Source organism: Podarcis filfolensis, assembly GCF_964270895.1.
Source record: "Podarcis filfolensis genome assembly, chromosome: 3".
NCBI lineage: Eukaryota > Metazoa > Chordata > Lepidosauria > Squamata > Lacertidae > Podarcis > Podarcis filfolensis.
In genome coordinates this window covers 100,305,175-100,331,489 of record NC_139606.1, presented here as the reverse complement: position 1 = coordinate 100,331,489, position 26,315 = coordinate 100,305,175, and the positions used below count along the sequence as shown (strand labels likewise).

The 26,315-nt window shown below is 43.6% G+C and overlaps 1 long non-coding RNA gene across 2 annotated transcripts in view; it reads left to right on the top strand.

Annotated features, from left to right (window-relative positions):
• Window positions 1–7,847: 7,847 nt before the first annotated feature.
• LOC310758880 overlaps window positions 7,848–26,315 on the top strand; it is an 88,122-nt gene continuing 69,654 nt past the window's right edge. For both annotated transcript variants that reach the window (XR_014546044.1, XR_014546045.1), the window contains exons 1-2: window positions 7,848–8,201; window positions 13,487–13,545. This is a non-coding gene — a long non-coding RNA (uncharacterized lncRNA). The remainder of the gene's footprint in view (window positions 8,202–13,486; window positions 13,546–26,315) is intronic.

Genomic DNA, 26,315 nt, shown 5'->3' with positions numbered 1-26,315 from the left:
GGGTTTTGCCTGCCGCGTAGCAAATCGTCACAACTTGTAAGGTTCTGGATAGGCTCTGGTTCAGGTGATAGGGATGGGAGAACGCTCTCGCCATCCCTATGTGAAGGGTATTCTGTTAAAGGAATCCAGGAACTGGTTTGGTCAACCCCTGAGAGGGGGTTGTGCCCGTGCCTGAGTCCAGGGGGACATTTGGGTGGCGGAGTTAGCCTGTGCCCGGCTTTCCACTTATCCAGGTGTTCACCCTTGGCTGACCTATTCTGGAACCCTGGGTCAGTGCTACCTGCATAGCAGGGAGCTAGTCCAACCATAGCCTATGCAACCAGTCACTTTCTGTAATCAATAAAGTTGTGGCCTAAATTCTACCAAAAACCAAACAAAAAATTTGAGTCAAGTGTGAATTTATTTAGGGGGGAGGTTTTTGGGTCTAAACACGCAAATGCGACTCCCATTTTGAAGCCCTTTGGAATTTTCTTGGGGGACGAGAATTGCAAACGAGATAGCGCACGTGGGTATCTGCAACTACGAAGAACAAACTTTGCCCCAAAGGATTGTAGCAATATGGACACAAATATTATTTAAAAAGAGCTGTGCCTCCACGCACTGTTTGAAGGAGGCCACAATGAAAGTTTAGGCGTCTTCCTTTCGAAACCTTATGTTTTCATGGCAAACATTCATCTGTTTTGCTTCTCCAAGGTGCCTGCTTTCCCTGCCTCCAGGATCACCATGGCACCTTAGCTCGGAGGCGACTTTAGAAATGTGGCATTTGAACGGCTGCACTTTTGGATTTGTTGGTGTGGGGTGGGAGGGGAAGGGACGTAAAATCTTTGTCCCCCTCTTTCTTCCTTGTTTATTTCTTGTTCCTTGGGTGGGGAGAGAAGTAACCAGGCACTTGTGCTGCACTGAGAGGTTTTGCAAAGAGAAAAGTCTTCATCTGACTTGGGAAAGCACAATGCTCTGTTTTCAGTCAGATGCCTGTTAGGAGAGTGTTTCAGGGATGTCGGCCACCCGCCAAGGAGGCCTGATTTTCCCCTCCACCCACTCCTCTGAGCTTCATTCTTGGCTCTTCACGTTGACGATTCCAGCTGTCATGCTGGGTCATGGTTAGCTGTCAAGCAAGATAGTACATGTGATAACCAGGGCCTGGCCTACAGAGAGCCCTGGAGAAAAAACACACCCAGGGTCTTAAAGTGGAACTGAAACGAGACAGCATCATAAGCAGCATGTAGGCCTCAGCCCTAGCTGTTTGTGCTCTGAAGGTGGGTGACATTACCTTATAACCCCCGAAACTATTATAGTGGTTGGTTCCATGGGCCATATATTGTGAGGATGATCAAATACAGGGACACAAGGAGGAGTTTCAACTGAGCCATTGCTCTTCTCATTCTAGAAACGGAACATTGAACATAATAGCTATGTGTTGAAAGCTGGTGCAGCACGTGAGTCCAGAAAGTCTTGGTAGGGATGGACAAATCTGTCAATCCCATTTTCTTGCTGTTTCTCATTTTTCCAATCTTAAATTTGGTTCTCTGCATTTCCATGTCACTTTTCTTCTCTTTGCAAAAAAAAACCTTACAGAAATTTGTCAGCATTTTAGTGCATATTTCTCCTGATAGTAGACATTTTTGTAGGCGACTTTGCCTAATATGCATATTTTACCAGCAACCGCACGGCATCAACTTGCCCATAAAAATTTTTTTTTCCTTCCAGTAGCACCTTAAAGACCAACTAAGTTAGTTCTTGGTATGACTATGGCAGACCAACACGGCTACCTATCTGTAACTTGCCCATAAAAGCAAGCCTAGAATGAGAGACTAGGGTGATGCCAGCAGATTCTAGCAACCCTCTTTGTTGTGAGATTTGGGGTGAGGTGTGTGTGATCTGTGAGATTGTTTGAGAGCCAGCTGGATAGGTGGAGTCAGGTCTGGTAAAAGATATTTTGCTGCCTGAGGTGAAAGACAAGATGGCGACCTCCCCTTAGGCACATACTGTCGGGATTCACAGAATGCTGTGTAAGTAAGTCTGCAGGCTTGAGTTTGCTAGTTGATGCAACAGGCTGATGCAATACTTTCTATGGAGGTGCTGGGTCAGAATGACTCAGCAGTAATGTGCTGACAGTTGATTGGCTGTCATCAGTTTAAAAGGGAAACCTGTCCAGCAGTAATGCTGGTGGTGTAGAGGAGTGTGGTCAGAGAGAAAGAATCTTCCTATTTGCCTCAAGGTACAGCCAGGTACTCTCTCTGACTGTATGAACTGCTTCTATAGATATTTGTATATAGAGCTCACAATAAATAATACTGAAGAACCTGGGACTCTGAGCATTTCTGCTAAAGCGCCGCGAGGAATTCGTGACACATACAAAAGCTCATTGGACCAGCAGTTGAATCTTACTCCAATGCTGGTGAAAGGACAGTAACCTCCACTGCAATTGAGGGCAGCAGGCTAGCTTTGATGATACAGGGCAGGCCACGTGGCACTCATAGCTCTGTTCACTCCCCACACCTCAACATCTGCCACTTGAGGCTGCTGCCTCACTCTGACTTTTTTTAAAGTACTTTTTAATTTTAAAGGGATACTTTAAATGCCCTCCCCCAAAGTCATCTTTTTCTTCTACATGCTTTTAACTACTCTGCCTGGGGCTTCCATTAAAGGCCTTGCAGTAGTTAATGCAACATTTCCCTCATTTTCTTGTAAGGATGTGAGAGCCCTCGCACCCAAGATATATGTATGAAAATGATAGCAACTGGTACTTAAAAAAACAAAAGAAAACCCCAAGAAGCCAGAGCACAACTGAATCAAATCAAGAATGTTTCCGACACCAACAAATTTTGCAGAACTTGATAAACTAACTGGGAAAGTTAGATTTCAGAGAGATAATAAGTTTTTAGAGGACTGGGGAAAATTTAGAGAATATTTGAAAACTGTATGTGAAGAAAATATAACGCTAGTGTGTTTCAAAGAAGCTTTGTGAAAAAATAAGGAATATCGTAAAAATGTAAAAGAGGATGGAAAAATGTATTAAAAGGCGATACTATACTAAGGAATGTGTGGATAGGATGTAAGCATGAATGATTGTCAGAGGAGTCGAGGGAGGTCTACAAAGCTAAAATATATGATGTTAAAAAATTGTATGATTGGAGATATTACGGAAAAACCTAATAAAATATCATTAAAAAAAAAAAAAAGAATGTTTCCGACACCATGTATCTGACCTCTTGACAAGATCAGAAGAATGGAAAGTCAGCAACTATATAAATGGTTTCAGTGTGATCTGGAAAAGTGTAACTGATTCAATAACACGTGGGATTGCATAGTTACTGGTAGTAAAGGTCCCCTCCACCCTCCCCAGTGATTCATAATATTGGAAGAGTTGTGGGTGAACGCCACAAGGCTCCATTTGGAATCAGCTCAGTGTGTGTGTGTGTGTGAGTGTGTGTGTGTGTGTGTGTGTGTGTGTGTGTGAAAATCCTTAAAGAGCTCCTTTGTTTTCTGAGTCTTGCCTGCAAAGGTTAATAGGTAAATGACTCTGGATGGTTAAGTCCAGTCAAAGGTGACTATGGAGTGCAGCGCTCATCTTGCTTTCAGGCCAAGGGAGCCGGCGTTTGTCCACAGACAGCTTTCCGGGTCATGTGGCCAGCATGACTAAACCGCTTCTGGCGCAACAGGGTACTGTGACGGAAACCAGAGCGCATGGAAACACCATTGTGTGACCCTTACCATGGTGCTATGGATGGGGGGTGGGAAGACCCTACAAATTAATAAATGGTAGGATTTATATTATTTGGAATATTGAAGGGAAGATTGCAGGCCAGTGGAAAAATAAAGGCGAAGCTTCCTTTCCAAGCCAAGGCCTCACCTGGGATGGAGGCATTAACAAGACCAAAGGTGTTGATGTTACAGATAGGTAGCCGTGTTGGTCTGCCATAGTCAAAACAAAATTTTTTTTTTCCTTCCAGTAGCACCTTAAAGACCAACTAAGTTAGTTCTTGGTATGAGCTTTCGTGTGCATGCACACTTCTTCAGATACACACAAAGGTGTTGATGGTCCATCTAAGAGGAATTATTGGGCATGAGCAGACAGAAGCTTGCCAGGATAACTGGGTGGGAAGTGACAGGAAAGGAGTGTCTTTAGTAAGGAAGAGAACAAAGACTGAGATACATCTTGGGCAGACTGGCTGGGAGAGATGCCTTGGTTTCTAGCGCTGCACTGGTGTGGGGAACAAGCCCTTCTTGAGATGACCCTGTTTTAAGATCTGGACTCCCTCCATGCAGACTCACAGTGTTAATATGTGTGGGTGAGTGCCTGGAATCCCCTGGAATCTTGCTACCACTTCACAGAGTGGAGGTGGCACCCGACTTTTGTAACACTATTGTTTCCTGGGAGGCCAAAAGACTATCAATGGCTACTAGCCAGGATGACTGTGCTCTGTTGAAGGCTTGCAGGTTCCAGCTGCTGGAAGCAGCAGGAGTAGAGAGTGCTCTTGTGATTGGGTTCTGCTTGAGGATTTCCCACCGGCATCTGGCTGACCACTGTGAGAACAAGATGCTGGGCTAGATGGGTTGCTGTGGTGGATAGAAAGCTTTTTAAAAAGCCTTTAAAATGCCATAGTCTTGGTCATTATTTTCAGAATCCAGACAAGGCAGGGACAGGAAGATGGAAGGTGCAGGCAGTTGGTGTTTGACCCACTGGTCCATGAGGGCCCCTTCTGAGTCCTGGGTCATTAACCAGTGCCTGACCAGGCCAATCATTGGTGCTGGGGCTATGTACAGAGTGACCTATGTAGTGACCTATGAGGTGATTCTCTGTACTGTTCTTCTATCAATGTGCTTCATCCTCCTTTTCCAGTCTCTCCATTCCATTCCCTATCCCAGTGGTGGCAAAACTTTTAGAGACCGAGTGCCCAAACTGCAAACCAAAACTTCAACACCCGGTGCTGCCTCAATACAGCTGTGTGCTTCTCTCACTGTCTCTTTTGAAAATGGTCTCTCTATGCCAGGGGTCAGCAAACATTTTCAGCAGGGGGCTGGTCCACTGTCCCTCAGACCTTGTGGTGGGCTGGACTATATTTTGAAAAAAATAATGAACGAATTCCTATGCCCCACAAATAACCCAGAGATGCATTTTAAATAAAAGGACACATTCTACTCATGTATAAACAAGCTGATTCCCAGACCATCCGCAAGCTGGATTTAGAAGGCAATTGGGCCAGATCTGGCCCCTGGGCCTTAGTTTGCCTACCCATGCTCTATGCGGACCAGGAAGTGACTTCTCCAGTCAATGGAATGACTCTTCTTATCTCTGCAGCTGCGATCTCCTGGGTGATGTGGATGTCGTTAGGCAGCTGAATGCGCATGCGTACTCTATCCATTTCCCTCCCTCCAACCCCCTCCCTCTGTACAGCCCTGGTCACTGGCAACCCACACTACGCCACTGTTCCTGAGTCTTCCTCTTATGTGTGGGAAATGCCATTTTAGCAACGTAAGTGTGGCAGTCGGAGAATTGAGCTGGAGTGACAGAACGATGGCAGAGAGAACTTAGGCCAAAGCACGAAAGCCTTTCTAGATCATAAACAACGCCTTGAATTTTGTCTGGAAGGCCTGCTAAGATGACGGAGGGCTGGACACAGAACGGCATGAGTATGGTATAGCAATTACTCAAGTGATGCAAACATGCTTAGGCCTGATTTACACTGGAGTTGACCCAGGAGAGAGTCATGGCACACGGAGATGAATAGAAAAGCAAACTGAACAGCTCTCATGAATAAGAGCCAAGAACTGAGTTAATGGTTGGCACAGATTAGGTGAAGAGAATGGAAGGTGGATCTAAGCCATCTTGCTGTCTACCCCATGGACAGTGACGTTCCCAGAAGGGCTATCCACTTTGGCGTTCCCTCTGCTGTCATGACTATATTCTTGGCATCTTCTCTCCATTACAATATGCGCCTTTATAATATACCGAGGCGGGAGGCATAGGTGACACAGATAAATGTGCACTCATGTCGCACCTCATATTCAACGAGCAGACATTCTGAAAAAAAAAAATTGTAATTTTGCCAGGCGAGCACAAAGTGTCCCAGCAAAGTGTCAGTTTGAGCCGGGTTGGGTTTCACTTATTATGTATGAGAGGGATTAGCTAAATTCGGAAGACAAGGAAAAAGAAAGCTTGATGTAAATTATAAATAATTATTACGAGTCTTTTTTTTTTTAAAGAGTTGGGAGGGACCTCTAAGGTCAGCTCGTCCAACATTCTGCTATGAATTGGATCCGTGTTTTTGTGTGTCATTGTTGACCTCCCTGAAACTTCCAGGTTTCAAAACAATAATGCCAATTAACAGTTGCTGGAACCCATAGGAAGGAGGGTGCTGTTGTGCTTGGGAGCTGCTTGTGGCTTTCCCATGGTTGGCCACTGTGAGAACAGAATGCTGGACAAGATGGGCCATTGACCTGTTTCAGTAGGCTCCTATGCATGATGCAGACTTCGGACACAATCTTTTATTGATTTATCTATTTCTAAAGGTAAAGGGACCCCTGACCATTTGGTTCAGTCGCGGACGACTCTGGGGTTGCGGTGCTCATCTCACTTTACTGGCCAAGGGAGCCGGCATACAGCTTCCGGGTCATGTGGCCAGCATGACTAAGCTGCTTCAGGTGAAACCTGTTGACTTCCTTCATCAATTTCCCTTATTTCTGGTTTATTACATCAAATGATACATTTTGCTGTCTGTATATAATACTATGCTATCACATTGTTATACTTCTTATTTTCTGTAAATAAAATTGTAAATGTTTATTTAAGCAGTTCACTCTTCTCTCCTCCCACCCAGGCTGGGTTTTCCAACTGGCAATCAACTCCCCCAAACTTCTGAAAACAATTCATACACAGTCCTCAGTCTTCATGTATGAGTACAGGAGTTTTCCTCCCTTGGGGTTCCCCCCTTTTTTTGGTACTTCCACATAGCCTGAGATTTGCCCAGGCATGCTGATACCTCCCTCTTGTTTCCCTGTGGTCCACTTGTAGCTCCAGACCCACTGGAGGACTTCTCTATCTTCTCTGAGGACTTCTTTGAGTTCACTATCAGAAGGCGTGATAATGTCACCAGTTAGGCAGCAGCATTTGGTACCAATGTGATGTTTCCAAGCTGCCTTCAAGGGCAGCCCCATGTGCAATGCTTTACGATACTGTAACCTTGACTACACTTGTATCATGGGAAATGAGAACTTCACAACCTTGCCTCCAGGCTGGCGGAATGCTGTCATGCGCACAGCCTCAAGCACATATAGCAAGCTGAAATGAGCATATGATTCATCCCCATCTTGGCAGGCCATGTGTATGTATCAGAACTTGAGGGAGTCACAAAAAAAGCTATTAAAATCGAAAGAGAGGAAAATCACGTCATCCGCTGCCTTATGTTTGTTTGTGGAGGAAGAGTCCTAAAGAGCGCCTCTCTCCTCTCTCCTCCACTCCCAAACCTCTTATCTTCTCCAGTTTTATATATATTGTCCCGTCTAGACAGCAGAAAGTGACTAGCATACCTATATGTCAAGAATGTAGCGGTAAATCTTTCAGATAAATATAGCCGAGCAGTTAAAAGTAAAAATAAATGTCTAAAGCTCTCAACTTATTAGCAGCATCTGTCTCAGGCTTGATGTGCACTTCTCAGAAATATTCTAATACTTACTAGATCTATATTTAAGCAACCTTGTTGCTGCTCTGGTGATCACATGTCATAAACTATCTCTATATTGTTGATTTTGTTGCTAAGCCCCACTGTGAGTTCTGGTTTCCAGTGTTTCAGGTTACACATTTAAAAACAGACCTTCCAACTGTTTCACACCCCACATTTAAAGATGATACGCAGGCAGCTCTTGCTATTGCTCAGCGGCCCACTCTGGCATTAGACAATTACAGCTGAGGGAGGAGCTAGGGTTACAAACTTGTCACACACTGGAGCTGCTAACTTTCCATCCCGGAAATCTCATTTGGAAGGAAGCTACAGACCAGGATGTGAGAGCAATGAATTATCGCATGCCTGCCCCAGATTCCTGGAAGGCTGCACCAATCTTCACAAGCTCTCCGGAAACAAAGAAACAAATCCTAGAAATCACCCATTCACATGATTTCTGAATTTATTTCAAAGAAAGTCACCACAATGGTCTCATTTTGTGTGTGGTTAAAGTGAGTCTTGTGAACGCACCCTAGTGAGGTAAGTTCCTAGTGTCTGGAAAAAAGTGATGGATATCCAATGTTTCGTGCAGCAATAACTTATCACATCACAGTAGTTTGCAATACAAGAGTAACATTTCAGGTTTAGGGGGTTGTGTGGATAGTGTCATTATGTGGTTTGGTCACTAGATGGCACTTTACTTTGTGGAATCTCAGTCAAGTCAGGAGTTCCCTGTTGCTGTTCTTGTTTGGAAGACAATAAAGTTTTTGTCTAGTTTCCTGAAGAGTGTGTCTTCTAAGCCTTCCAGGACAGGTGTGGAAGAAGCAATCACAACAAGTTTAAAGTCTGCTGTTCCTGTGTGTGTGTATATATATATATATATTGCTCAAAAGGCAGGGTATAGTTTAAAAGCATTTGCCATCCTTACTTAAAGAAAAATACTTTGTGCTAAACTGAAGAATGTCCCTAAATAGTGGCTCTCTAGACTACTTTCCTACATGAGTGTTGAAGGAAACACTAATCTAGTGTTGATTGCTCTACCCTCCAAAAGTGGTGCACTTTAGCTCTGATATTTATTCATTTTAGGAATTTATACCCCACTCTTCACCAGAAGTCTCAGAACAACTTATACTATCAGCAGATTTTAAAGTGATTCTGTGAAGTGCAGCCCCAAATAACACCAGTCATACCTTTCCTCCCAGATCAGCAGATTTCATCCCTGCAGCATTTCCATCTTACCTGGATTACATCTAAATATTAACATTTAAACGATTAATTAACTTTATCTGCTTACAGGTTTTATGTCCTGCCTGTCATCAATGACAGAGTGTTCAAAGCAGCTAACATGTTTGAATAATTTGACTATATAATACACTCGTACCTTGTAAGTTGAATGCCTTGCGAGTCGAATGTTTTGGCTCTTGAACACTGCAAACCTGGAAGTGAGTGTTCCGGTTTGTGAACGTTCTTTGGAACCCGAAAGTCTGATGGGGCTTCCGCGGCTTCTGATTGGCTGCAGGAGCTTCCTGCAGCCAATCGGAAGCTGCACCTTGGTTTCAGAACGTTTTGGAAGTCGAACGGACTTCCGGAATGGATTCCGTTCGACTTCCGAGGTACAACTGCATCAATTTTGAATTTTGAGGTGTGACTATTCAGTGGAAAATTCACAATTTCCCAAGCAGCTGCAGCTGGGCATGGGCTTGTTGTGTTTTGTTCGTTTGTTGTTGAGACACAAGAGGCAGTAATCCAGCAAGAATTTCGCAAACCTGCAATTGAAATAAGTAGATGCAACTGGAAGGAAAACATGGTCAATTTACATAATTTTGGTATATGGTGATAGGCACTGGGATTGTTTAGTACAGCATGTGAAGCACATTGTCTGCACAGCAGAAGTGAAGAATGATGGAAGAAAATAGGTACATTTGTTTTACATTAAGTGAACAAGGGGTTTATCACACGGCACTGAAAAAGCCATATGGACAAACCATTTCCACAGGGTATTGAGCTATGTCCTGCCAAGGAATTATTGCAAGATGGTCTTAAAACTATATGCTTTCCTTATTCTCTAGAAACGACATTTTCACATTGAGCGGTCTTAACTCTGCACAGTTTTATGCTACCCAATATTTCACTCTGAATATGCTAACATTTCTAGAATTTCAAAATGCAATGTACATTAGCAAAAGTGTGTGATCTTGTTCCAAGACACCCAGGCAGACAATATTATACTAACTAGCAAGGTATAATTGCAGGCAAGCTCTTGTATTCGGCTTCGTACATACTACCAGCTGGGAGACCCGCGATCCCATGGAGAGATCTGTGTGCATTCTGGTGACAGGTTTGGTTTGATACTGAGGCATAACACACACAGAAAGCAGGCAATCAGCTCCATCTAGAACTGCATGGAGCTGGCCGGTGACTCCTAAAGTTGGATGCTGGGCAATTATTGCCTAGTTCTGATGGAATTTGGCCTTACCATCAGCCTGACGAAGACCAATAGCTTGGGTCAGGACGTCGCCAGCACTCCATGCATCAGTACTGGTGACCACATGCTAGAGGTGGTAGACATTTTTGTCCACGTGGATTCCACCATTGCCAGAATCTCTCCATTGATGCTGAGCTGGACAAGTGTATTGACAAGGCAGCTGTGACAATGGCTCACCTCTCCAAAAGGTTATGGGAGAATGTGATGCTAACGTCCAAGACCAAAACGAAGGTCTAGCAGGCTGCTTTATGGAAGTGAGCCTTGGGCAACTTACAACCACCAAGAGCGACGCCGCAGTGCTTTCCACGTTCATTTTAGCTCAGCCAAAAACAACTGCTTGCTTTTTAATGTGCTTTTCTCCAAATGAGATGAAGCAGAGATTTCCCATCTGACAAATGCTGTTCAACAGCATTTGTAAAATAGGCCTTTAGTGTAGTGGTCCCTAATCAAATCTTAAATTTCAGCATGTGAATGGTACACAAAAGGAGTGTTGGCTGGAAGACTGAAATTAGAAGCCTTTTACAGTGTATATGTGGAAAGCACAGTTGTCTTCAGTCCCAAACAAATCTCTTATAAATGGATGTGATACGTGAGGGAAAGACAATCCTTTCTCTTTTTTACCTGTACTATAATAACAACATTGATACATGTTAAGGTCAGTGCTGCTGGCTAGGTTTTATTGTGTACCAATGCTGGATCTGTCTTTTTTTAGGAGACAGGAGGGGGAATTACTCTGAAATGGCACTTGATATGCTATATGGCATTGCAGATTTAGACAGTCTAATTGTAGAGCTGAAATCCAAAAAGGTCTTATCAAAGTGCTAAATCCCAAAGGACCCCTTTTCTCCCTACAGACAATGGCTGCAATTTTGCAAGCAGTAGAGTTGCTGAAACTTCTTAGGCCCTCAGTCCAGAAAAACACAACTGAAATCATCAAGACTTCAGGAGATCACAGCTAATTTGTTCCCATGACTCCAGTGGGACTTAAAAGCACAGCTTCCTTGCTCGTGATTGGGGATGCAGACTTGCAGCACTTCCATATCACCAGGTTTTTTTCAGGTGGGACTCAGTGGCATACTGGTCAATGCGAGTTGTGGGATTAGAGTTAATTGGGAGGTCTTGTGCAACCAACTCCTTTCCTGGAAGAGGCTGCAATTAAAATTCTTGAGCATTTTGATAAGATTCAGCGGGAGATCAAGGGAAGGCACACCTGAACACCTGGATTCCCTGCCAGCTACAAGGGGTTTTATCATGGGAAAGCTGTTCAAAACCCATGAAACCCATGAAAAATGAAACTAGATATCTCATGTCCTGCATTCAAAGATAATAGAATGCAACCAAGAAGGAACAGAGATTTAATGGGGAAGACTCATCCTACCCTGGCACGATGGAAAACTTAAGAAACGGTCATTTCCATTCTGGACATTTTCACTGGCAGTGTAGAATTGGATTTGGATTGGAGAGACCTGGGAGAATGTTAGCACCAGACTACCCAGCAAGCTCCCAGTGGGGAGCTGAGTTCAGCTCTCCCTTCTTATCCCCATTTATGGGCAGATTTATGCTGGTTTAACAATCATTCCATCTCCCCATGATACCTCTAGGTCAGGGGTGGGCAATGTTTTTCAAACCAGAGGGAACATTCCATTCTGGACAACTTTTTGGGGGTTATGTGCTAGTGGCAGACAGGATGAAGCCCAAATGGTTCAGATCAGGTCAGTTTGTCTTGGAATCTGCGTAGACTGACTTCCTCAAGCATCCATGTTGTTCTTTAGTTGTTTAGTCGTGTCCAACTCTTCGTGACCCCATGGACCAGAGCACGCCAGGCACTTCTGTCTTCCACAGCCTCCCGCAGTTTGGTCAAACTCATGCTGGTAGCTTCAAGAACGCCATCCAACCATCTCGTCCTCTGTCGTCCCCTTCTCCTTGTGCCCGCCATCTTTCCCAACATCAGGGTCTTTTCCAGGGAGTCTTCTCTTCTCATGAGGTGGCCAAAGTATTGGAGCCTCAGCTTCACGGTCTGTCCTTCCAGTGAGCACTCAGGGCTGATTTCCTTAAGAATGGATACGTTTGATCTTCTTGCAGTCCATGGGACTCTGCATCCATAGTTTAAAGCATGTTCTTATTGCTCATGGCCACAGCCAGTAGAAGATTCACCGAACACAAGTCCCCAGCATTCAGTTTGTTATACAGACAAGATGATCTTCACACACATACCCAGCAGCATGGGAGTTGCTTCAGCAGGGTGTGATCCCACGGCATGGGGCTAACATTTGGTTGTCTCCATGAGATGGCCAAACACAAGCATGAAGCTCTCAGTAGCTCAGTGGTGCTGGCTTTGATCTCTGACATCTCCAGGTAGGTCTGGGAAAGACCATTGCTTGAAATCCTGGGGAGATCATAGAATCATAGAGTTGTAGATTTGGAAAGGACCCTGAGGTTCATCTATCCCAACGCCCTGCAATGCAGGAATCTCAACTAAAGCATCCACGGCAGATGGCTATCCAACCTCTGCTTAAAAACCTCCAAGGAAGGAGAGTTCACCACCTTCCAAGAGGAAGGACTGTTCCACTGTCCAACAGCTCTTCCTGTTAGAGGGTTCTTCCTGATGTTTAGTTGGAATCTCCTTTTTGTAACCTTGTAACCTTGATCCTTTTGTTTGAATCCTACCCTCCAGAGCAGGAGAAAACAAGCTTGCTCAATCTTCCATGTGACAGCCCTTCAGATATTTTGAAGATGGCTGTCATATCTCCTCTCAGTCTCCTCTTTTCCAGGCTAAACATACCCAGTTCCTTCAACTGTTCCTCATAAGGCTCAGTTTCCAGACCCTTGATTGTCTGGGTCGCCCTCCTCTGCACACATTCCAGCTTGTCAGCATCTTTCTTAAATTGTGGTGCCCCGAATTGGACACAATAGTCGAGGTATGGTCTGACCAAGGCAGAATAGAGTGGTACTGCTAGTTCCCTTGATCTGGACACTATACAGTGGTACCTTGGGTTACAGATGCTTCAGGTTACAGACTCCACTAACCCAGAAATATTACATCGGGTTAAGAACTTTGCTTCTGGATGAGAACTGAAATCGTGCTCTGGCGGCACGGCGGCAGAGGGAGGCCCCATTAGCTAAAGTGGTGCTTCAGGTTAAGAACAGTTTCAGGTTAAGAACAGACCTCCAGAACGAATTAAGTACTTATCCCGAGGTACCACTGCACTTCTGTTGATGCATCCTAGAATAGCATTAGGTTGGTTTTTTATGCTGCATCACACTGTTGACTCGTGCTAAGTTTGTGGTCTAGATCCTTTTCACATGTACGCAAGGTTTCCCCCATCTTATATTTGTGCAGCTGGTTGTTCCTGCCTAAATGTTCCTGTGATTTTGTTCTCCGCCTCCTTCGAAACTCAGGTCAGTTACTAAGTGTTGTTTAAAGGCTGTTTGTTTTCCACCCTCTTCAGCCAAAGGAGCTGTTTTTCAGCTGCACTTCTTCCTTTTCTATGGTTGTTTTTGGGTTCTGCCTGCTTTGGTTACTGCTGAGACCGGGTAATTAGCTGTCATCTTGTCAAGGAGCATGTTCATTTCAGCTTGCCATTCTTCATTTCACTCTGGGTTTGTTAATTTCACTCCTGTTGGCTTCAGCCTTTGCAGCCCCTGCCAGTTTGACAGCAGGACAGCTGCTTAAGGAAGGCACCAAGCAAAACTTGAAAGCTAGAAAGTGGTGTTTATACAAAGATGGTCTAAGACGGCATTTAGGCAAAGATGGCATGGAGTGCCACCTATGTGTGTTTGTAAACCAGAACTGGAACTCAAGCAAAGCCATAAGTTGCCCTTCAAATTGGAATATGTATCTAAAAGTGGCCCAGGTAAAGAACCACAAGGAAGAATTGTATCCCCCCAAAATCAATATTGACTTGTTAGCGCTATGGACTATGAGAACTAGCCTTTGTTTGGTGTTGCTACTTTTGGCTTATGGAGATATTTTTTTCATTGTTTGTTCCAATTGTCCGAAATACTTTGCATTTATGTACTGTGTACATGCCAAACTGTGTGCATTAGTGATCACGGAGAAAGACCTTAAGGTCAAAATGCAGCTGGGTTTATTTTATTGAGTGATTTCGGTTTATGTTTGCTTGTAATTGTTTATATTTGCAATATAAAATAATTTTAAATTACAGTTCTCCACATTTTCACACCAGTTTGCTTTCATGTTCCCATGAAAATCCATCAGCATTTTCACATAAATTTCTCCTAATGCACACATTTTTGTATGCAAGCTTGTCCAACATACACATTTTAATGGGTATAAGCTGTCAGTCCTGCATTTCCGGTGGTTGGACTAGATGAATCTTGTGGTCTCTACAATTCTATGAATCTGCTTCATTTTTGCAGAGCATTTCCTCCTAATATACTACATACATGTTCACTAATAAATGTATTTTCCTGCAACTTCAAAATATGTTGTAAGCCACTTTGAATCCCAATTTGGAAGAAAGGTGGAATATGAATATATTAAGTCAATCAAAAAAATGTTCTAGTGTTGTTTTTAAAAAAGCTTAACAACTTTCAGGGAGTCCTGGTTGTTACTTTTTGAAATATAGCAACCCTAGCATATACATTTTTGTACATATGATTGGCTATAGAACTGCATTGCAATATTCAGAGAACTGTAAATTTTCAAGGTTGGTTGTGTTCTGGTTCACATATTATTTCAGAAAGTGTGAATGAATTGAAGTGTGATTCTTTTCTGTATTTCAAATGTACTTCAACTCTGAAAATGCCGAGATACCTACCTTTATCATAAACATTTAAGTCAACTGTCTCTCTTTCTGTGTGTGACAATGGCCTCATTTATCCAAAATGCTGTTATGGTTTAGCATTTCGAGGATGAGCTGAAGTGAGCCTTACACTCCTGCCCTTCTCCCTCTCCAGCCCCCTCCAGCATGGGAATCTCAGAGTTTGGAAGATTTCCCTTCAGTTTTAAATTAACCACAATTTGTTGTTATGTCTGAGCCTGGCCAATTTTTGGTTATTGTTAACTATGGTTTTTTGAAACAAGCCAGCTTACAAACCTGGCTTGTTTCAACAGACCATAGTTAAGGTTAACAACAACAACAAAAATCTGGGTAAGTGAAGCTTCCAAACTCTTCCTTGTGACCATGTTGGAAAAGGAGAAGGGAGTGTGTTAGCTGCAGTAACTGTTGTAATGCTAAACCATGGTTTAGCAGTACAGTGGTACCTCAGGTTAAGTACTTAATTCATTCCGGAGGTCCGTTCTTAACCTGAAACTGTTCTTAACCTGAAGCACTACTTTAGCTAATGGGGCCTCCTGCTGCCACCGTGCCACCGGAGCACGATTTTTGTTCTCATCCTGAAGCAAAGTTCTTAACCCGAGGTACTATTTCTGGGTTAGCGGAGTCTGTAACCTGAAGCGTATGTAACCTGAAGCGTATGTAACCCGAGGTACCACTGTACATGTGAACACAGGCAATGTGTCTGATTGCTGCTACCTACAAAAGATGGTCCAGTTGCCAGGGCTAGCATGGCAACAGTATTCTAAAACACAGACTGAGCATGGAAAGGCAGGTGAAATAATTTTCTACCGGATTCTGGCTTCATTTTCCTGGGAGACATTTTGGAAACAGGCCGTTTGCCTCTACAGCCCTCTAGACTTAACAGCTCAAGTACAACTGCCCAGTGTCACCGTCAGGAAAAGTTGTTAACTGCGCTTTGCCTGTTTTCTTACTGAGATAAAACCTTAAGTATGGTTGCAGGTGTTGAAAGGTGTGATACCATGCAGAGAGCTTGCTTTGAATACAATGGGGTTGGTATAGTCTCGTATTTCTGGCAGCTGTCACTTGCCGGGCTTTCTAAGAATGACTGCAAACACAGAGAACAATTCATTAATATAAATGTAAATGCAATCTTGGCAGCCCTGTTTGATCACGGCTATAAAAGGAAAAAAGCAAACCTTCAGATTTCAAGATAGCGGATTCATTTGCATGACCAGTTTTAGGCAACAACTGGTGGCAAAGACACCACAAGATTCATTGTTTTCAAAATATGGGCCTTGTTGGCAGCCAATTGCCCATTGCCAGTATTGTGGCCTTCTTAGTTACTATTTCTTGGTTCAGTCCAGATTACATGTATTTCACACACCCCCCCCCCTTTGGTGAGGCTTGCATGTGGTTACGTTTCCTACTCCCCCCCTTTTAATGGCTCCTTAGCCAATTATTTTATTATTATTATTTTATTATTATTTATTATTATTATTTTGGGACGCGGGTGGCGCTGTGGGTTAAACCACAGAGCCTAGGGCTTGCTGATCAGAAGGTCGGCGGTTCGAACCCCTGCGACAGGGTGAGCTCCCGTTGCTCGGTCCCTGCTCCTGCCAACCTAGCATTTCGAAAGCATATCAAAGTACAAGTAGATAAATAGGTACTGCTCTGGTGGGAAGGTAAACAGCGTTTCCGTGTGCTGCTCTGGTTCGCCAGAAGCAGGTTAGTCATGCTGGCCACATGACCTGGAAGCTGTACGCTGGCTCCCTTGGCCAATAAAGCGAGATGAGCGCCGCAACCACAGAGTCGGCTATGACTGGACCTAATGGTCAGGGGTCCTTTTACCTTTACCTTTAGCCAATTATTTATCCCCAAACCAGGAAAAGCTTCTAATTCTGGTATCCTGAAACTTCTCTGTAATCCGTTATCATTTTTTAAAAAGCAATTTCATGAGATAGTTAAATGACCCCCTTCACATTGTTTAATGTGCTACGGGCAAATTTGTTGGGATCAATCATACAGAAACTAGAGGGTACCCCACCAAAATTCCACCTTGCCCAAATCTTGCAGGACAAGGATACCCACACGACCCTGAAGGTGGCTAGGTTCCTAGTTGCTGTCCTTTCCCAAAAGCGACGCCAAGGAGCTCTACAAGCTAATTAAGGCGTAGTATGCCTTTCCATTTTATAGTATTTTATTGTTATAGTAGTGTTTTAGCGATTGCTTTTTTTTCTCCTTACGGCACAAGCTGTTATTTATGTGTTGTTTTTACCTGTATGGGCCTATGGCCGTAATAAATGATATTCTATATTCAGTGAGTGGGGTGGTTGGTGGTGGGTATATAATGAGTAATGGATCTAAGTGGGATGATTTAGAAAGGGAACAGTATGTTGTATGGATTCAGCTCCCAGAATCCATGGCTATAGCCCATTCTAGCTGGGACAGATGGGAGCTACAGTAAAAACAACAACCTGGAAGGCCCCATACAGTGGTACCTCGGGTTAAGAACTTAATTCGTTCTGGAGGTCCGTTCTTAACCTGAAACTGTTCTTAACCTGAAGCACCACTTTAGCTAATGGGGCCTCCTGCTGCTGCCGCACCACCACCACGCGATTTCTGTTCTCATCCTGAAGCAAAGTTCTTAACCCGAGGTAATATTTCTGGGTTAGCGGAGTCTGTAACTTGAAGCATATGTAACCTGAAGAGTATGTAACCCAAGGTACCACTGTATTAGTTATCCCTGCAGTAGTGGCAAGCAGGGTTTTTTCTCCCTCTAGTCCTTGGAGGAAAGCAAACCTTGGCAGCCTATTCTGTTGTCCAGTTTTCTGAACTGTTAATTTAATACCTCAGTTAACCAGCTTCTGGGTTTATTGTACCCTCCCCCCAAAAAGAAAAACACACGTGACCCATTTGAAAGCCAGCTCTCTCGTTTATAACATTGAAAGAGGGAAGCCGCTGTCAAGGGGCTAATAAAGCTCCCACTAAACTTGTGACAGACATTGGGGCCTTGTGAGACACTTTTGGGTTGTGATGGAGTGGCATGGAGAGCGAATTTTTCAGAAACATTTTGGAAATATTGTTTGGTTGTGTAGCTGAGTGCTGACGCAGCATCAGATAGGAAATCAAAGAGCAAACAATTCAGACGAGGGAAAGCTCGGTGTTTCTTTACAGGCGGGGTGAGGCAAAGTTCCTCAGGAGAGTGAGTGGCAGTTTGCCAGGGCGGGGAGCCTCTGGGCAATACAAACACAGCCATCCGGACCGGCCAGTTCCTGGGTTTAGACTGGCTGTCAAAAAGGAAGGAAAGCAGTTTATAGGAACTCCATAGAATGCGAGTGAGAGAGGAAACTTCGAATATGCCACAGCGCCTGAAATCTTGACGTATCAGTCCATAGGACGAAAGCAATCTGGTGTTTTCTTAATGTGTATATTATTTAGGTGTGCAGTTTCACTAATCTATGGAGAGCTGGGAGCTTCTCCCAGGCCTACCATTAAGCAGGACTAGAAATGATTTTTATCACCATGAGGGAGGGGGTGCTTGTGAGAAGTCATTCTCTTAGCGTGGCAGAATCAGTTCTCTTGTACTGCTTATGACTCCTGCTAAAGTTGGAGTTTAGGTAAGCCTGCCTTGACCTTTAATTTTATTCTAAACCTGGGTCGCTAGTCCAACACTCGAATCACTGAGCTACTCTGCTTGCCAATATTCAAATAGTGCAGGATATGCATGACTACAGATGTTCATTCTTGTAAGACGCATAAGCAACTTTTCGAACTTATTTTCTGGGTATACGTTCTGTCATTTTCATACGGGGGTCGATTCAGATGCCTCCCCACGTGAAACTGATTTGCTGCGCTCACCACAGGAGGACTGGGCCACATTAAAGACACCACATCAAAATGTACGTGCATGAATAGTCCAAAGACAGCAGAAAAATGTCTCCTAAACTTGTTATTCCTTGCTTTCACTTGCATTAAGAACCTTTCCAGATGATTTTTCTTTCGGAAAAACCCAGAACACCTAGATTTTATCCTTAGCACTATGTTTACATAACCTTAGTGCTATCCAGTACCAGTAATGCAATACTTTGCTGGTGTGATTAAATGTGTCTCGGTCACATGGAAACTTGGAGAAGAACCCACACTTAATTGTTTTGGTGGCAATCGCTTTTCTGCTGTAATAAGAAATGGGCCTGTGAGAAATATTATGAGGTCGAGGAGTCAGGAAAAGCCTTTATTCCTGTTTTCTTATGTGAATACGATAAGACTAGTGTCTAGCATTTCCACTCCCAGAGTGTTCCAGAATATGGGTGACAGACTCTCCAAGTGCCCCTATTTTCCAGCGACAGTCCTGGATTTATGGAAGCCATCCTGGTTTTTGATTTGCTCCGATGAATGTTCAGATTTTCCTTAGGAGGTCTCTATTTTCATTGGAGAAATGTTGGAGGGTATGGAGTTATGTGACTCCCCAAGCCAAGGAGATAAGTAACTATACAACCTCTAGAAGACATCTGAAGGCAGACCTGTATAGGGAAGTTTTTTAACGTTTAACATCTTATTATGTTTTTATATATGTTGGAAGCCAAGATGGGTGGAAATAATAATAATAATAATAATAATAATAATAATAATAATAATAGTTATTATTATCATTATTGAATAAAAAGGTAAAGGGACCCCTGACCATTAGGTCCAGTCGTGGCCAACTTTGGGGTTGCGGCGCTCATCTTGCTTTATTGGCCGAGGGAGCCGGCGTACAGCTTCCGGGTCATGTGGCCAGCATGACTAAGCTGCTTCTGGTGAACCAGAGCAGCGCACGGAAACGCTGTTTACCTTCCCGCTGGAGAGGTACCTATTTATCTACTTGCACTTTGACGTGCTTTCGAAATGCTAGGTTGGCAGGAGCAGGGACCGAGCAATGGGAGCTCACCCCGTTGTGGGGATTCGAACTGCCGACCTTCTGATCGGCAAGTCCTAGGCTCTGTGGTTTAACCTACAGCGCCACCCGCATCATTATTGAATAGGACATCCCTATTTTCATCGGATAAATGTTGAATGGTATGTAGTGGTCATCATTACAAGTCTTGTTCATTTAAACATCATGCATATGGTGAATGCATATAGAGAGAACAGGATCATTCTGCTGTTCACTCAGTCAACTGTACCGTCTCCTGTATATATGATTTGTAGAGTCTGTGTGCATTTAGAGATTGTATAGGCCAAGTGTGGAGGAACACACAGAGAAAGACCTCATTTGATGATCTGAGAGTCTTGGCCAGGGTTTCCCAAACTTGGGTCTCCAACTGTTTTTTGGACTACAACTCCCATCATCCCTACCTAGCAAGACTAGTGGTCAGGGATGATGGGAATTGTAGTCCAAAACAGCTGGAGGCACAAGCTTGGGAAACCCTGATCTAGGCCAAATCCTGCCAATGCAGGAAATATGAATGCATGTGGAGATATCAGGAAATTCACGAGCACTGCATCGTAATCGTGCACCATCTTCCAAGACAACATTTGCTGCTGCTCTGTTGAACAGCTTGTACCATTAGGGAATTCTTCTTCAAGTTTACTCCAAATATATAATATTTTGTTTTATGTTCCAGATTCCATGTGGTGAACCATTCTGTGCTCCTATCCTGGAGGAATGGTGCAGTCTAGAAATGACATAATAAACAAGCATAACAGAGAAATTTTAGAAACAGCTCCCTTGGCTGCTTCTGTCTACCCCCCACCCCTCATAATTCTTCTAATAAATTTGTAGGTTTGGGCAAAAGTTATAAAGGGATGGAGAAAGGAAACTGATACTCTAGAAGGCTAGTCCAGAATTCACTCAGGAGTGTCTAAGGGAATTCTGAGGCATTAGTTCCTGAGCCATTTCTGATGGGTTTCGCTATCACTAGTGGGAAGACTTTTCAGAGGGCAGCATGGTTCAGAACGATTTGTTGAAAGTTCCACTTTCTACCCTACAGATGTGCCCTTCAGGATAGCAAATGAATCCTAAAGCGCTGCTGTGCGGTCAGTGATACAGGGCCTCTGTTAATCATTCAAGGTTCCTTTCCAAAAATGTTGAAACCAAGCAAGGGAAACTTTTCTTCCCAACAGTTTGTTCAGATTTGGAATTACAATCGGTTTTATTGTGAAAATGAAAGCACTTTTTACATTCACCCTATATATTATATAACCAAATCACTCCGTCATACCAAGGACTTTTGAAGACAAGCTCTCCTGCCCAGTCCCTCAACAACAAGAGCTAATTCCTTGATGTGAAAACAATCAAAGGATGAGCTCATTTCCGATTTCACATATGACGCCAAGCATTTCTCTCTCTCTCTCGTAAACAAGATACGCTGGCAGAACCTCCTCCTCTTTGCATGCTGTTTATTAACTGAGAAACAGGCCATTGATTCTTATCAATCCTATCTGGCCAAATGAACTGCATATTTCAGAATGGAAGACCTGTATAAACTAGCTGGCTGCTTCTATCCGAGCAGCCAAGAGCATTCGCCAACTTCATCTGGAAATGGGTCCCTCCCATACGGCCCTGATAATGACAGGAAGAAGGCCATGGAATCTCAGACTGAAAATTGCCACTGCCAGAGCCAGAACTGAAAGAAACTTTTCAGCCGGGAGCTCATATTTCTAGAGGATGAAGCATAGATTGTGGCAGCACACAGTTATGCCAACGGGACTTTTCCAATTAGAATAGATGGCTGTGTTGTCTGATAAATTACATTGCTTCTAATTATAACCCCTTCCCTTAAGAGTGTTGAAAATCTAAACTGGAAGAAGACTGCACAAGTTCCTTATAGGATTAAGCGATTTAAAGAGGGATAAATAGGGATAAACTGCTGAATGCCCATAGACTTGTCAGCCTTGGTCCCATTTTTTCCCCCAGGAGGCAGGAGAGAGGGGAGGTCAGACGGGCACCATAAGGCTTGCTGGTTTGATTTTGGACATTGCCACTTTTAATTTTATCTCTAATTTGACATCGGCAGAAGAACCTAGTGGATTAGCCGCTGTCTTGCTTCTTAAATCAGCTCCTTAAATCTCACATTGCCTGTACTGATTATTCTCATGCTGGGAGTACCGTATTTTTCGCTCTATAAGACACACTTTTCCCCTCCTAAAAAGTATGGGGAAATGTGTGTGCGTCTTATGGAGCTAATGCAGGCGGGAGGCTCTGTCAGCGCTCCCTTTAAAGAGCCACATGGAGCGTGTGTGCGGCTCTTGGGGGCTTTTCCTGAGGAGGAATAATCAATAAAGCAATAATCAATAAATCAATAATCAATTACAGATAAAACAAAAAATTTTTTTTCCTTCCAGTAGCACCTTAAAGACCAACTAAGTTAGTTCTTGGTATGAGCTTTCGTGTGCATGCACACTTCTTCAGATACACGTATCTGAAGAATACACATATCTGAAGAAGTGTGCATGCACACGAAAGCTCATACCAAGAACTAACTTAGTTGGTCTTTAAGGTGCTACTGAAAGGAAAATTTTTTTTTTGTTTTCAATAATCAATGTACTGTTCTATAAAATAAATAAGACTGTACTGTAGATGATTAAAATTATTATTATTTTTTTACCTGCATTGATAGTCATTATTTGGATGGGGGGCTTTTATCCATTTCCGCAGTCGCACAATCAATCAATCAATCAATCAATCAATAGCTGAACTGGGTTCCACACAGTCACAAAAACCAACTAACCGAAAAAGCCTCAAAAACAAAAAAGGAAAATAAATAGCAAAAACAAAAGAGCCAAACTTAATCCGTTCCAGAAGTCCATTTGACTTCCAAAATGTTCAAAAACCAAGGCACAGCTTCTGATTGGTGCAGGCGCCCCGGAAACAATAGCCGACAGCCACATCAGACGTTTGGCTTCTGAAAAACGTTTGAAAACAGGAGCACTTACTTCCGGGTTTTTGGCGTTTGGGAACCAAGGCGTTTGAGACCCAAGGTACTGTACCACTGTAGAGATTATTCCAAAGGGTTAGATGACACCACAATAAGGGTTTGATTCCTATACATATTGTAAGGACCCGACTGAAGAGAAATGAAGTTTGCACCTCAGCCAGCAGGTCTGACCTGGAACATTTTCCAAGGGCTGACCCCTTCTGGTCTTTTGGTATATGGAGCCTTCCTTGGTTAGAATCTCGGCAGTTTTCTTCTTTGGTTGGAGCTGGGTAGCAGAATGTTGACTAGGTCCCTACTTGACATCCACTGTGGTTTGAGTCTGGCAGCCATCTTAAAATCTCTCCTCCCTTTCCATTGCACACTTTAACTTCTTTTAGATTTTTGTGTGTGTGTCCAAGCTTTATGAGAATGCCATCTGTTAAATAACATAGTATGTTATATAAAACCTTGGCTTCAATACCTCAGTGTTACACATCACTATGTGAAGCTCTATAATACAGGACAATACTTGATTCAAATTCCTGAGCTTTTGCTTTTGAGGGGGTGGGGGAGTAGGTGGATGTATTCTGCAACATGTCATTGATACAATAACAGCGCATTCACAATGGATTTACACTGGATGGTCCACACATTATTCTACTTTATTAGTTGTTCCACAGTGCTCCCTCAATGTTACCACTTTATTGTTTGCTGCCTGAAGGACCACTCTTGTGCTATAGCGCAACGAAAGCAGGAACCCCCCTACCCCGCCCTTGAATGCTTTGTGGTATGAAAAATTTCAGCCAGAAGCTACAGGGCATGCACCAGTCAGAAACAAAACAGCATGTCTGCCTGAAATCTTTGGCTACCACAAACAGTATGGAAAACAGGATCTCATATAAACACCCTGATACCAACAGGAGCACAAATAATCATCAATGCTAATTAAAAAGGCCATTTGAAAAACACACATGCACACTTAATTCTGTCCTGAATGTAACTTAAACTCTTCCACCTTACAGCATGTTCTTGTTGCCGTTGAAATTGTAGCACAGAATGACGGCCTAAAGTTCCATATTTCTAAATGGTTTTCCCCATCAGCAGGGAAGGAGACAAACCAGCCTTCCAGGGGAAATAATTGGACACTCGCATGTGGTCACCAGCACCATCTCAGAGGGAGCCCGAATGTGCAACAGTGTGTGTGTTTGCATGTGTGAAAGCATTTTAAATGTGCGCACATTTCTGGTGATGATCTGAGTTATCTGACAGTCTCATATTGGAGGAAATGCATGTCCATGATTCTGCCTTGCAAATTGTGTCCTGTTGCATACTGTGAAAAGAAAAAAAGAAGTGATGAGAATATATTTTAACCTTCCGCAGCCTCAAGGGGAGCCAAACACGGGGGGGGGGGGAGTCAAATAAGCAAATTGCCTTAAAACCCTCCTGTTCTTAGCTGTGAATAGCACTGTGTTGATGGGATTTTATTTTAAAGGCCTTGGAGAAAATAATAAAAATGTATAATGAGACAGATGCTGGAGAGTGTCACTGACAAACTCCATCTTCTCTTAGAAATTTCCTCATCGTTAAGCCAAAGTTAACAAGAGTTGCTAGTGATACGTTGAAATCAGTGGAACTCAGAATGCAGTTCTTTGCTTTGTTTTAACTGTGCAGAGGACTGCGGTAAAAAAGAAGTCAGATTTTGTATACGGTTGGGGGCCTCATTTTTTTTAGAAACTTTCGGTGTTTCCATTGTTTTGTTCAGAACTCATCCCTGCATATCTTTCCCCAAGCAAGGAAGGGAGCCAGTGCTGCACTTTTAAAAAATTATAAAGTCACCTTCCTTTGTAAAACAACCTGAATTGTAGAGTTGGACCCTAGTCCAGTTCCCAGGTTTTGCAGACCCTCCAAGTGTCCCTATTTTCCAGGGACATCCCTGATTTAGAGAAGCCGTCCTGTTTTCTGATTTGATTCCACTTTTCTTTAGGGTGTCCCTATTTTCTTTGGAATGGTCAGGGGTCCCTTTACTTTTACCTATTTTCTTTGGAGCAACGTTGCAGGGTATGGTAGGATGTCCCTATTTTCATTGAATAACTGTTGGAGGGTATGGAGCAGGGGTCAGCAACCTAGGGCCCATGGGCCACAAGCAGTCCACGGGGGTCATTTAACTGGCCCACGAGCTGCCCCGATCCGAGCCGTCCGCTTGGCGAGTCCCTGCATGCTGCACTAAACCGGCACAACGACTCGCTTCTGCGGTGCCAGGAATCACGTCTACACATGCACAGATGCTGGAAATCATGTCTGCACAGACGCAGATGCCAGAAATCGTGGGTGCACGCGATCCAGCCCACGGAGGGATCTCCACTGGAGTGAATCGGCCCAGGCGGGGTAAACCTTGCCAACCCCAGGTCTGGAGTTATGCAACCCCTGAGCCGTCTGAAGGTAATCCTGTATAAGGAAGTTTTTTATGTTTAATGCTTTATTATGCTTTTATAGATGTTGGAAGCTGCCCAGAGTGCTGGGGCAACCCAAGAAGATGTGTGGGGTATAAATAGAAAAATTATCATTATGGAATGGGACGTCTCTATTTTCATCAGAGAAATGTTGGAGGGTATGCTTTTGATGTCTGAAACATACTGACCGGGGCAACCTTGCCATTATTAGCCATGAGGGTATATGGTTGTTTTTAGATGTGTTGAAATGTGTGTGTGTAAATCCATAAGCAGAGTTTGGGGTGCATAGGGTGCTAGAAGAGGGGTACAGTGGTACCTCGCAAGACGAATGCCTCGGAAGACGAAAAACTTGCAAGACGAAAGAGTATTTCGTTTTTTGAGTTGCTTCGCAAGACGATTTTCCCTATGGGCTTGCTTCGCAAGACAAAAACGTCTTGCGAGTTTGTTTCCTTTTTCTTAAAACCGCTTGAAGAGGTGCAGTTGCGACTGACCGTGCTTCGCAAGACGAAAAACATCGCAAGACGAAAAGACTCGCGGAACGAATTAATTTCGTCTTGCGAGGCACCACTGTAGTACCTTAAGTCTCAAGCCCTCAGTGAATTAGGTACTTCTCCTGCATGCAAAGATAGCTTCCGGTGGGATGAGCAGAGAAGACTAATAATGGGTCCAATGGTCAAAAAGGCAGTTTCTGCATGTGTTATAGAAGGAAGTGAGGGGCAGATGGGGCTCATCAACCTGAGAAGGGAGCCCATCTAGGAGAATGAAAACTGCTAATAAACCCCCACTGCCTTGCACGATATCTTTGGGAGAAGAAAAGGCTAAGGAGGAAACCCTACACAAATCTAGAGGGGAGTTCTTATTGTTGGTTTCTATTTCCCTCACTGAGCAGCAACTGCAGTCACAAGACATTGTTTTGCATTCCACAGTCAGAGTTACTGTTGGGTTCCCACGGGAATGGGAGACTGGATGTGACGTACACTGGTTTCCTGTTTTTCACTGTTCTCTCGGTGTTCTTTGTTTCCGAGAGGTGTTGCTTCTCTGCTCTCACAGAGGCAAGATGC